Here is a 14158-nt window from a genome sequence, read left to right as displayed (position 1 = left end):
CAATGATTCTGAATGACACAAACTAAAGTGTATTTGTATAATGCAAGTTCACCGAGCTTTAAGCCATTATGCCCTGCATACACAAGATTACCAAACAATTTATAGAAAAAAGGAAAATGTGAATTTTAAATTGAAAACAGGAAAAGCTGTGAATAATGGTGGATTCAATAAAATAGGTTTACATGAAGCTGAAGATGTATCAAAATGACGGAGGACTAGTAAATTGAAACCAGTTGTTGGCGATTATACTTTTGTTGCATTAAAAAGAAGAGTTATAAACAGCTAGGTTGGGGCCAATAAAAGTGGGATTGGGTGAAGCTGGGGGAAACAGTAAAGTTGTTTGTGAAATTGATGTCCTCAGCTTTTAACAAGGAGTACCAAATCTGAAAAACATTATGATCAGTTGGATATAGTAAGAGTAAGCAGGCTTGGGAGGTGCATTGTTGACACAGCATCTTACGGTTTCCAAAACTTTTCTTCACTAGACTTAACCTACCTCCTGAGTTGGATATTGATTATTGTGCTTAATCATATGATTAATAGGATTATGAAAATTAAACCAGATGGATTGTTCCAAATGATTGTGATCACAATGATTTTACATTTGTCTGCTTCTTTAAGTCTATTGGAAAACACCTTGAATCTTGTTAACACGAAGAATTCTGCAGATGCTGGAAATACGGTACCTCTTCCTAGAGATGCTGCCTGGCTGCTGCGTTCACCAGCAACTTTGATGTGTGTTGAATCTTGTTAGTTAGTGTGATATTGGACCCGGCCAGGTAATTTCCCAATGCTTTAGTTCTTTGTACAAATATTCCTTGTGAGCTTTTTGATAGGATGATTTAATATTATATAAATGACTTTAAGGTTTTGTACACACTTATCCATTGCATTTAGACATGTTAGCTCATTCTGTGTTCAGAGACCAATTAATGCAAAAATACCCACTAAATTTGCTCTTTAGAAATATTCAAAATGTGAATGCAATTCATAATCGCTTTTTTTCAGGATATACCCTGCAGAAATGGCATAAAAATAAATGGCACAATAGCACAAAGTGTGAGTTGTGAGGTCAGTACATAAGATTTTGAATTCTTAATTTGGAGAACATTTGCAAACTCAGGTTGTAAATTTAGGATATTTTATTACTTTTAACTTGGAGCCTGCTTCTGAGCACAACATACCAGACGGACAATGTGTTATCAAAGAACACTTTGCCTGTTAGGGAGTCTAATGCAGATGGATACATCATTTTGTAACCATGACCTGGCAAAATAATGATATTTTAACTTGAAATAACAACAAGCAGAACCCTAGTATTTTCTACTCATCTGCAAAATGACCAGCAACTCAAAATATGAGTTTTTAACGAACGAACTTCTGTTATTTGGTTGTACAGATTAAAACTAAGTTTGTGGTTTACATTTCCAGTGTTAGTCGTGGCAGGACTGCTTTATTCAGCCAAAATACTGCTGTAGTTTGACTTTAACAAATTGTGCAGAATTTATGCTCTTAAAGGTGCATTGGTGCAACAACAGCTTGCTGATTAGGCTTGGGTTTTCTTGTTTCTCTGCTCGTGTCAAAGTTCAAAGTAAATATATTATCAAAGTACATATATGTCACCATATACAACTCTGAAGTTCATTTTCTTGCGAGCATACTCAATAAATCTATAGAATAATAAACGTAACAGAAAGACTGCTTCAACAGAAGACAACAAATTCTGCAACTGCAAAAAGAAAGAAATAATAATAATAAATGAATATCAAGAACATGAGATGAAGAATCCATAAAATTGTGTCCATTGGTTGTGGGAACATTTCAATGATGGGGCAAGTGAAGTTGAGTGAAGTTATCCCCATTGGTTCAGGAACCTGATGTTTGAGGGGTAGTAGGTGCTCCTGAGCCTCGTGGTGTGAGTCCTTTCATCCTGAAGGCGGCAGCATATCCTGGCTGGTGAGGATCCCTGGTGACGGACTCCGTTTTCCTGCGTCAGTGTTTTATGTAGATATGCTCAATGGTGGGGAGGGCTTTACCCATGATGGACGGGGCCATATCCAATACTTCTTATAGGATTTTTCATTCAAGGGCATTGGTGTTTCCATACCAGGCTGTGATATAGACAGGCATTATACTCTCCACTACAAATCTAAAGAAGTTTGTCAAAGTTTTAGATGTCCTGCCAAATCTTCTCAAACTCGTAAGGAAGTAGAGGCGTTACTGTGCCTTTTTCGTAATTGCACTCGTGCTGGGTCCAGGACATGTCCTCCAAAATAATCACACTGAGGAATTTAAAGTTGCTGACCCTCTCCACTTCTGATCCTCCAATGAGGACTGGCTCATGGATCACTGGTTTTCTTCTCTTGAAATCAATAATCAGCTCCCTGGTCTTGTTGAAATTGAGTAAGAGGTTTACCACTTTACTGATTCAACATTAAAAGTTCAAAGTAAATTTACTATCAAGGTACATATATGTCACCATGTACTACCCTGAGATTCATTTTCTTGTGGGCATACTCAATATCATAATAGAATAACAAAAATGCAACAAACTGCACAAATACAAAAATAAATAAATAATAAGAAGAAGGAGAAATATCAAGATCATGAGATGAAGGTTGACGGAACACTTCAGCAATGGGCAAGTGAAGTAGAGTGGTTATCCTCTCTGGTTCATGAGTCTGATGGTTGAGGAGTGGTAAACGCTCCTGAACCTGGTGCTGTGAGATTTTCAGGCTTTTGAAGCACAAAGATGATCAGCATCTATCAAACACCAGTGAGGCAAAAAGATCTTAATACATTTCGTTTCAAACAGCGAAGCACAGTTATTTTGTACCTTAGATTTTATTAAAGTACAAAAAAAAACTGCATGGGGGTGTTTACAAGATTTGTATTGCAGAGTTATGATCACAACTTCTCAGCAAGTGCGTGCTTCCTTCATTAGATAGTGTAGGGGGAGGTTATTCGGCTGTATTTGAGCTGCACATAATGTTACATTTGTTTCAGATGATGTTCTCTGCAGGGAATAGCCATTTTTTCTATAAGAATGGAGTCTTTAAGGTATTAGCGTTAAACATTAAAATCTCAGTGAAACAAAAGAGAAGCAGATCCAGAAGGAGTGGAGTAATATATTTTAAGCAACTTTGAAATTTCACTAAACGTAGAGCAAATCATTCAGTGTGCAGTACACCAGGTCTTGCTGTCCTTGTTTATTTCTTGCTGAAGGTGGCTGCTTATGGCAGACGAAAGATGTTAAGAATGTACTGTGACTGGACCAGAATAGTGTATCAGCTGCTGATGACTGAGACACAGAGACACTATTTAGACATCAGAGGATGTGTAGATGAGCACACATTGTGATCTCTGGAGCCAATGGACTACGTTATCGGAGACTGTATGGGACAAAATGTAAAATTATACAAGTCTTTATGTTAATCTATGAATAGAATAAGGTAACACAGCTTACAATCTATCAGAGGAAATAAGGCAATTCACACAACTGATATATAGAATGCCTATCCAGATCTAGTAGAACAGATTTAAGTAAACCCTGAAATCATTGAAGTATGTAGAAATTAGGGATTTTTTGACTGGAGGAATAAAATTGGATTAGATGGTCCTATTCTAAATTATCTTGAAATCTACAATGCAGGAAGTTTTCCTTGACCATCCTTGTCCAATCTTGAGTCCCACTTAAAGACCACGAGGGATGTAAGTACTCAGGGAGGTTGTACACCAGCTGACGGACATCTTCAACACTTCACTAATCCAGGTTGCTATCCCCACATGCTTCAAATCAGCCACCAATGACACTGTACCAAAGAAGTCTACACCTTCAGAACTCAGTGACAACTGCCTGGTAGCACCATGAAGTTCTTTGACCAGCAGGTAATGACACACATCAAAAACTTCACTCCTGCCGCTCTGCACACTCACCAATATGCTTTCTAACCAGAACCACTCTATAACAGATACCACAGCATCTTTCATGCATCTGGCCCTGACACACCTAGAAAATACAGACACTTATGGCAAAAATGGGTTTCTGGATTTCAGTTTGGCATTCAGCGCTATTGTCTCATAGACCTTGGTGAACAAACTCCTACTCCTCAGTCTAAGTACATCACTGTGCAACTAGGTGTTGGACTTCCTAACCTACAGACCTCAGATACTTAGGGTGCACAACTGCTCCTCTCTCCCCATCATCCTCAACAAAGGTACATTCCCCCCCCCGCCCCAGGTTGTGTGCTGAGCCCACTGCTGTACACGCTGCTCACATGTGACTGCATGGCCAAACACCCAAGTAATCACATTGTTAAATTCACAGATGATATGACAGTGGTGGCACTCATCACCAACAACAATGAGACAGCCTACAGGAGGAGATGGAAGAGTTCAAAGCCTGGTGCCAGGCAAATAACCTCTTCCTCAGTGTCAACAAGGCAAAGGAACTGATTATTGGTTTCTGAAAAATTCACTCCACTCATACCCCTCTTTGCATCGGAGGCACAGCAGTGGAAACTGTAATTTCGTACTGCTGGGAGTGTGTACCTTGCACAACTCCTCATGGTGCCAGAACACATCCTACACAATCAGGAAGACTCACCACCGCCTCTGCTTTCTGAGGAGGCTGAAGACAGCTATGCTCTGCACATCGATGCCATGACCTTCTCCAGATGTGCAGTAGAGAGCATCCTAACCAGCTGCATCGTCGCATGGGACGGAAACTGCTCTGCAGTGGACAGGCTCTACAATGCCCAACACATTATTAGCACAAGCCTATCCGCCATGAAGCACATATATACAGACAGGTGCCTGAAAAAGCCAGCAGTTATCATGAAGGATTCCACCCACCCTGCTCATGGACTATCTGCCCCACTCCCAACAGGGAGGAGGCTACGTAGCATCCACGCTAAGTTCACCGGAGTCACAGGCAGTTACTTCCCCAAGCAGTAAGTCTGATCAACACCTCCAGCCACTAACCAACTCCTCCATACCTCCAACCACCACTACTTTATCGTTTCCTGTCAGAGTCCTGTACCTAGTATCTCTTTATGTACAGTGCATACAAACAATCTATGTACGTAAGCTATCTTATGTACTTATAATTACTGTGTTCTTTACCTTATTATGATTTTTTTTGTGCTGCATCAGATCCAGAGTAACAATTATTTTGTTCATCTTTAACCTGGGTACTGGAAATGACAGTAAACAATCTTGAATCTTGAATCTTGAAGGACAGATTAGAGACATTTAACCTTGGGAGTCATTTGAGGACTTTTGCTTTGGTGCGATTTGCTGTGAAATCATGAATATCATGGTGATGCAGTGAAAAGATATTGATATCCAATACTGGTTAGAGAGCTTGACTATTTTCATAATATATATAAAAAACAAAGCACTGTATGGATAGAGACAAGGAAAACAGTTTTTATGTAGGGAAAACAGTTTAATATTGTATAATCTCTACAGGTTCATAAACTTACTGGGGTTTTAGTTGTGCGACCAGAGTTACACTGTTTCCCAAGATGGCTCAGAGGCTTTTTTGGTAGGAAAGATGTCTCTATTGATACTTTGTAATGCATCCAGTTGCATTCAGCAACGAGGCGTCACTCTGCTGTGAACATTATTAGTGCAGAATAAATCAGACTTACAGCATGGATGCCAAACCAGATTCCTTCAGGTTACAAGTAAAATAATCTGACAGGCACTTTTGGTGGAGAGTGCAGGTGTATTGACTGAGGTTAAAGCTAATCATAATTTATTGATGAGCATGTGGCTGGCAAAGTTGTCGTTTGTTGCCTTCCCTAGTTTTCCCCAGTCTGGGTTGTTTTCAACCCTATTTAGAGGATAGTTTTAAAAAATCAGACTTCTGTGGATTAGATTAGATTAGATTATGAGGACACTCAGTCCTCATTTATTGTCATTTAGAAATGCATGCATTATAAATGATGCTATGTTCCTCCAGAGTGATATCACAAAAAAAAACTGGACAAACCAAACACGAGGAAATCTGCAGATGCTGGAATTTCAAACAACACACATAAAAATTGCTGGTGAACACAACAGGCCAGGCAGCATCTATAGGAAGAGGCACAGTCGACGTTTCGGGCCGAAACCCTTCGTCAGGACTAACTGAAGGAAGAGTTAGTAAGAGATTTGAAAGTGGGAGGGGGAGGGGGAGATCCAAAATAATAGGAGAAGACAGGAGGGAGAGGGATGAAGCTAAGAGCTGGACAGGTGATTGGCAAAGGGGGTATGAGAGGATCATGGGACTCCTTGTAAGCGGAACAAGTGCTACAAATGCCCTTACACTTCCTCCCTCACCACCATTCAGGGCCCCAGACAGTCCTTCCAGGTGAGGCGACACTTCACCTGTGAGTCGGCTGGGGTGATATACTGCGTCCGGTGCTCCCGATGTGGCCTTCTATATATTGGCGAGACCCGACGCAGACTGGGAGACCGTTTCGCTGAACACCTACGCTCTATCCACCAGAGAAAGCAGGATCTCCCAGTGGCCACACATTTTAATTCCACATCCCATTCCCATTCTGATATGTCTATCCACGGCCTCCTCTACTGTCAAGATGAAGCCACACTCAGGTTGGAGGAACAACACCTTATATTCCGTCTGGGTAGCCTCCAACCTGATGGCATGAACATTGACTTCTCTAACTTCTGTTAATGCCCCACCTCCCCTTCGTACCCCATCCGTTATTTATTTGTTATTATTATATATATTTTTTTTCTCTCTCTCTTTTTCTCCCTCTGTCCCTCTCACTATACTCCTTGCCCATCCTCTGGGATTCCCCCCTTCTCCTTTCTTTCTCCCTAGGCCTTCCATCCCATGATCCTCTCATAGCCCTTTTGCCAATCAACTTTCCACCTGTTAGCTCCATCCTTCCCCCTCCTGTCTTCTCCTATCATTTTGGATCTCCCCCTCCCCCTCCCACTTTCAAATCTCATACTATCTCTTCTTTCAGTTAGTCCTGACGAAGGGTCTCAGCCCGAAACGTCGACTGCACCTCTTCCTAGAGTTGCTGCCTGGCCTGCTGTGTTCACCAGCAACTTTTATGTGTGTTGCAGGACAAACCAAAGACTAACACTGACAAGACCACATAACTATAACATATAGTTACAGCAGTGCAAAGCAATACCATAATTTGATAAAGAGCAGGCCATGGGCATGGTAAAAAAAATTCTCAGAGTTCCAATCAATTCCCAATAGTCCGGATAGCAGGCGGTAAAAGGGAGAAACTCTCCCTGCCATAAACCTCCAGGCGCCGACAACTGCCGATGCGTTGGAAGCACCCAACCACAGCCAACTCTGAGTCCGTCCGAAAACTTCGAGCCTTCGACCAGCCCTCCAACACCGAGCACCGAGCACCGAGCACCATCTCTGCTGAGCGCTTCGACCCCGGCCCTGGCCGCCGAGCAACAGGCAAAGCCAAGGACTCGGGGCCTTCTCCTCCGGAGATTCTGGATCACACAGTAGCAGCAGCAGCGAAGCAGGCATTTCAGAAGTTTCACCAGATGTTCCTCTGTGCTCTCATGTCTGTCTCCATCAAATCAGAATTGTGCAGGGCACCCTACTTGACAGATAACAGATACCATACACCAGAGTGGCCGCTGTGCGCTGCGTCGCGCCGCCATCTTCTCCTCCTCCGCCATTAATGTGGTAACTGTGGTAACCTAATAGTTAGCTTGGGATGGCAGATTTTCTTCTCGGAGGGGTATTAAAAATTGAATGTTTTCATAATTCTTTTTTTCAAGGTTATCATTTCAATTATTAGAATCAATTTTATTAAAAGCACCAGTGTTTATAAATTCTCAGTTTGAATGGAGGAGGAGATGCTGTGCATGACACATGGTCAATAGGCCAGGCCGTTGGTTCCCAGACGATTAATTTAAGTACCATGTGACTGTCCATTCCCAGCTGCTTGCAAATTTGATGAGCCACCTGTTTTACTGCAGCAATCCTTCTGGTGAAGCAAGGTCCACACTGTTGCTGAAGAGCATTCCTGGGATGAAGATCCACAGAGAGTTAAGAACTTGCACTAGGTTCCCAGTTTGGAAAAGTATGCAAGGAGAATTGGGAAGTGCCGACGTTCCCTGCAACACACACAAGATGCTGGAGGAACTCAAAGAGTCAGGCAGCATCCATGGAGAGGAACGAACAGTCAACCATAAGACTCACAACACACTGGAGGAACTCAGCAGGTCGGGCAGCATCCGTGGAAACGATCAGTCGACGTTTTGGGCTGGAACCCTTCATCAGGACTGTAGGGGGAAGGGGCAGAGGCCCTATAAAGAAGGTGGGGGGAGGGTGGGAAGGAGAAGGCTGGTAGGTGCCAGGTGAAAAGACTGAGGAGCAGAATTAAGTAATTTGGCCCATCAAGTCTGCTCTGCCATTTCATCATCGCTGATCTATTTTCCTTCTCAACACCATTCTCCCGACTTTTCCACATAGCCTTTCATGCCCTGACTAATCAGAACTTATCAAACTCTGCCTTAAATGCACCCAATGTCCTGGCCTCCAGCTGCCTGTGGCAACAAATTCCTCAAATTCACCTTCCTCTGGCTAAACAAGTTCCTCCTCATACGCCTTCTAAATGGTCATTGCTCTATTCTGAGGCTGTGCCCTCTGGCCCTAGACTCCCCACTATAAGAAACATCCTCTCCACATCCACTCTATCTAAGCCTTTCAACATTCGATAGCTTTCAATGAGATCCCTCCTCATTCTTGTAAGTTCCAGCGAGTATAGGCCCAGAGCTATCAAATGCTCTTCATATGATATCACCATGTTTCAGGCTGAGACCTTTCATCAGGACTGGAAAGGCTGGAGAAGGTGCCAGAATAAAAAGGTGGAGAGAGGGGAAGGAGAACAAGCTTGAAGGTGATAAGGCAAAGCCAGCTGGGTGGGGGATGAAGTAAGAAGATATGATGAAAAGGCAAAGGGCTGGAAAAGAAGGAATCTGATAGGAGAGGAGAGTGGACCATAGGAGAAAGGGAAGGAGGAGGGTCACAAGAGGGAGGTGATAGGTGAGGAGAAGATGGAAGAATTAAAAGTGAAAAGTAAATTTATTATCGAAGTGCATATATGTCATCATATACAACCTTGGATTAATTTTCCAACGGGCATACTCAATAAATCTGTAATAGAATAATACCCGTAATAGAATCAGTGAAGGACCTCACCAACTGGGCATACAGCCAGTGTGAAAAAACAACAAACTGTGCAAATGCAAAAATAAAGAAATAATAATAATAACCTTCTGGTTTAAGATAATGCTGGTGAAGCCCTGCGAATACTTTATTAATAACACCTTCCCTTGTAAAATCTATGGTAAACGAACCCCGCAAACAATGGAGAGGTGACTGAAGGTGAGGCTGAGTCGAGGCTTGAAGTGTCTGGGTGTGGGTGTGAAGCAAGGTTGAGGCATGTTCGAAGCAAAATTGGGGTGAGAGGAACAGGGCAAAGTTGGAATGAAGGAGATGAAGATCTGAGGCCCATCCACCCAAACCAAGTGTGAGGTTTGATCAATTTAAACACCAGGCTAATTTGGAAAGGTCAGGTACAGGCTAAAACATGGCGATGTTGTCCATGCCCAGAGTGCATCGATGCAGCAGGGCCCAGGTCCTACTGCGAGGAATGACCCAATGTTTGGACGATTTAAATGCCGGGCCAGGTGAATTCAAAGGACAGGGTGTTGGGACAAGAGGCAAGGATCGGGTCGAGTTGGTTCTGCTTGCTGCTCTGTGACGTTCACTTGGCTCTGCGTTGAACTGAAGCTGAGCCTGTAGCCCGCCTTGGGCTTCATGTCTAAGGACTTACTTTTGTTCTGAATGCTTTTATTGTCTGCATGATTTGTTTTTTTTTCTCTCTACACATTGGGTGTTTGTTGCTCTTCTATTTTTTGGGGTTTGGGTTCCTTTGTTTTGTGGCTGCCTATACGGAGATGAATCTCAAGGTTGTATAATGCATACATTGATAATAAATGTACTTTGAACTCTAATTATGTAATAAATATCAAGAACATGAGATGAAAAGTTGTTGAAAATAAGTCCATGGTTGTGGGAAGATTTCAATGAAGGGGTAATAACTGGTCCTGAATCTGCTGGTGTGAATCCTGAGGCATCTGTACCTTCTTCCTGATGGGAGGAGTGAGACTAGAGTATGGCGTGGATGGTGGGGGTCCCTGATGGATGCTGCTTTACTGCAACAACAATCCATGTAGATGTGCTCAGTAGTGGGGAGGGCCTTACCCACGAGGGACTGAGCTATATCCACTACTCTTCATAGGAATTTCCAGTCAAGAGCCTTGTTTCCATACCAGACTGTGATGCAGCTAGTCAATATACTTTCCATTACACGTATATATGAGTTTGTCAAAGTTTTAGATTCCATGTTGAACCTTTGAAAATTCCTAAGAAAGTAGAGGTGCTGCCGAGCTTTCTTCATAATTGCAATACATATTGGGTCCAGGACAGGTCTTGTGAAATGATAACGTCAAGAAATTTAAAGGTGCTGTCCCTCTCCACCTCTGGCTCTCCAATGAGGACTGGCTCATGGACTTCTGTGAGAAATAGAAGAAAAGGGAAGAGCGAGGAAAATAAATACTGGAAGGAGAAATCAATGTTCATATTGTCTGGTTGGAGGCTACCGAGACAAAGTATGAGGTGTTGCTCCTCCACCCTGAGAGTGGCCTCATTGTGACTGATGAGGAGGACATACTGTAGATTACATGTTGGAACGGGAATTAGAATAGAAATTGAAATGTTTGGCCACTGGGAAATTCTGATTTTTGCAAATGGAGTGCTCAACAAATCAATCCCTCAATTTACTTTAGGTCTCAACAGTGTAGAGGAGGCTGCATTGGGAGCACTGGATATGGTAGATGACCGCAACATATTCACAGGTGAAGTGTTACCTCATCTGGAAGGACTGATTCAGGCCCTGAATGGAGGTAAGTGAGGAGGGGAATGGGCAGGTGTAGCATTTCTTCACTTGCAGTGATATGTGCCAGCAGGGAGAGTAGTGGGGGAGGGACGACTGAACAAGGGGATCGTGGAGGGAGCAAACCCTGTGGAAGGCAGAGAGTGGGGCAGATAAAGATGTGTTTGGTGGTAGGATCCCATTCAGGATGGTGGAAGTTGGATGCAGAGGCTCATGGGATGGTGGTATTTACTGCCCTTTTTCTGGGTAGGGTAGCAGAAGATAGAAATCTGCATGGTAGATTTAGTCATTAACTTCAGTGCATTGGGAAGATTTGTAAATGTATTTACTGCAGCCCCAGGGCAGCTTTGGTGGAGGGAGTAAACACTAGGTGCCTAATGCATTGGTTGTCCCAGGCTGTCTGGAGATGCATGAGTTGTTGGAGGTCATTTCCTCTGGAAATTGGTGAGGATCCCAGTGTTGTTTTTAGTATGCCTTGTGGAGGGTGGGAAAGTTTTAAGACGCAAGAGGTAAGTCACTCACTGCAAGATACTCAGTCACTAAACTTCCTTTCTAGCCATGGTTTCATGTGACTGCCTCAGTTAAATATCTTGGTCGATTGTGATCTTTCCCATGACGTTTATGGTGGGGTCTGGACAAAGATTCTGTCAAAGAGTCATTGTGCATGCAAACCCTTCCTTAGGTCCAACTGACTGACCCATTTGTCCACGTTTGGCCCATATCCCTCAAAACCTTTTCTATCCGTGTAACATGGGGACTGAAGTATAAACGATGTTAATGTACCCTCCTCTGGCAACTCATACTGCCATTGCTGATTAACTGGAGCTAAGTTCTCCAGGTTAGGGTTCAGCTAGGGTACCTGTACAATGTCTGCAGATTGTCTGGGTCAACACCAATTTAACCTTTGTCTTGCTGAAACTTAATTATTTATGGTGCAACTGTAACGAAAACCGATTTCCCCCAGGATCAATAAAGTACGACTATGACTATGACTATGAACTCGCACAATACAACATACTGACTACTCCCTGGTGAAAATATTGCACACCCAGTTCCTATCTAATCTCTCCCCTCTCACCTTAAATCTATGCTTCTCACAATTTTATACACTTCTTATAAAATTACCCCTCATTCTTCTCCGATACAATGAGAGAAAATCCCAAACTGCTCCGTGTGACACGTACTGCCATTGAGTATTGAGGATGGGTGATCAGACTCTCTGGTTGGCGAAGGCCATTATCTGCCAGTGTTACAATATAAATGTTACCCACCACTTATTAAGTGTTTGATTTTGCTGCATGCAGCTCGCTCTGCGTCATTTTCTGAGGAGTTCCAGTCGACAGTCAACATGCTCGTGTGTGGCTGCTCATCCAAATCATGGGTCTTGTGGCACCAATCAGGCGTTCAGATAATTAATTGAGCTTACCAATTTTGTCTATTCAATATCCTTGCCCATCAGCTCCACAATTATACAATCAACAAGATCTGTCATTCACTTTGTTAAATGGCTGAAACCTATAGGGAAGACAGGAAGATCATAAACACAAGAGATTGCTCAGATGCTGAAAATCTTGAGCAACACCCACAAAATGCTGAAGGATCTCAGCAAACTAGCCCTGATGAAGGGTCTCAGCCCAAAAGGTCAACAGTTTATTCTCCTCCAAAGATGCTTGTAACAACCTAACAGACATTTTTCTTATAAGACAGCTGGGCAGTGAACCCAAGACAACTGATGCAATTTTAAAGGCAAAAGGTAGTCTCACCAAATATTGGTTTGATTTAGTTTTTTATTGTTTTCTGCTCTTTATAGTAAATATTCTGATACTTAGAAACTTTATATGTAATTACTTTTGAATGCATCTTCACTTTACAGATTTTTTACATGTGCACAGTGCTATGTGTGTGTGTGTTTGTATAGTGTGTGTATATTATATATTTGATCCTCAGAAACTTGCTTTCATTACACTTTTCCACAGAAAAAGATGGTGCCAGTGAACAATGATTCCTCAGGAACATCCTTGAGATAGCAAATCTCTCCAATTATTTCACTCTTTCTACACCTTCTGCTTGTTCTTTTTGTCTTGTTTGTGTTAGGGAAACTGTTGGAGCCCGTGATGTACAGATTGAATCTCGATTGAAGGATCCAGAGCTGTGCTGAGTCTGGAGAGCTGCCCCATGGAGTTCAGACACGGGAGGGGGGGCCCAAAAAGGACTGAGAATACAAGCTGACTCGTGGATGAGGCGCGGGGTCATGGACAACTCCATCTCGAAGCCGCGAGGAAGACTGAAGCATCGAGGTGAATGCAGAGGGGGTCTGCGATGGCTCCCAGCGGAGACGGTCAGCAGCCAGGAGCCGGGTTAGCGGTCACTCTTTGCGGAAGGACTGAGGACTCCTCGTATGCTGATCAAAAAAGCGTTTCCCATATTCTGAGATTTTATGTGATCATTGGACTGTGCCTTATATTGGTTTCTTTCAGGTTTTCGGTGTTTTATTTCTGGCGGACTATTGACCGGTGGGTGGTCTGTTAATTTTTTGTGTGGGGGTGGGGGTTTGGTGGTACTGTCGCTGTTCTTTTCCATGAATGAGAGGGTCGGGGATTATATGCGTAGGGGGCCAGTGATTATTATTGCGACTGTTTTATGTTGTGGGAGGGGTTTTTTGGGGGTCTGTAAGTTTTGTTCCTTTGCTTTTTTGGGGGTGGGAGTGGGGGGAGTTGATGTCTTTTCTTTAATCCATATCCATGGTCTTTCTGTATTTATCTGGAATAGACAAATTTCAGAGTTGTATTGTACATGCATACTTCGACAAGAAAATGAACCTTTGAACCTTTTGAACCTAAAGAATGTGCTTTATCAGTATACAAAAACAATTGCAAATCGAAAACCAGAGATCAGGATGTTGCCATCAGCAATAAATTAATTTCACTAACTGCTGTCCTCCAGGACATAGTGATTTCTGCAGTCTAGATTTTTCCTGCTGGCCATTGGGTAACAGGTTGAAGCCATTCAACAAAAGTAATATAATCACAATACTGAGAAGCAATTCATATTAAACATTCTCAAAACAGAAATCCTGTGACTAACAGCACAATTGTTAATTAACACTTTACTAAGTGAGAAAGAAGGAAAGGAACACACGCAAGAGATTGAGTAGAAATTAAAATTCAAATCTGCCAAATTCTTGGCTTATTTTTGTTTTA

This window comes from Mobula birostris, chromosome 6 (genome assembly GCF_030028105.1).
Source record: "Mobula birostris isolate sMobBir1 chromosome 6, sMobBir1.hap1, whole genome shotgun sequence".
NCBI classification, from domain to species: Eukaryota; Metazoa; Chordata; class Chondrichthyes; order Myliobatiformes; family Myliobatidae; genus Mobula; species Mobula birostris.
This window is presented reverse-complemented; position numbering follows the sequence as displayed.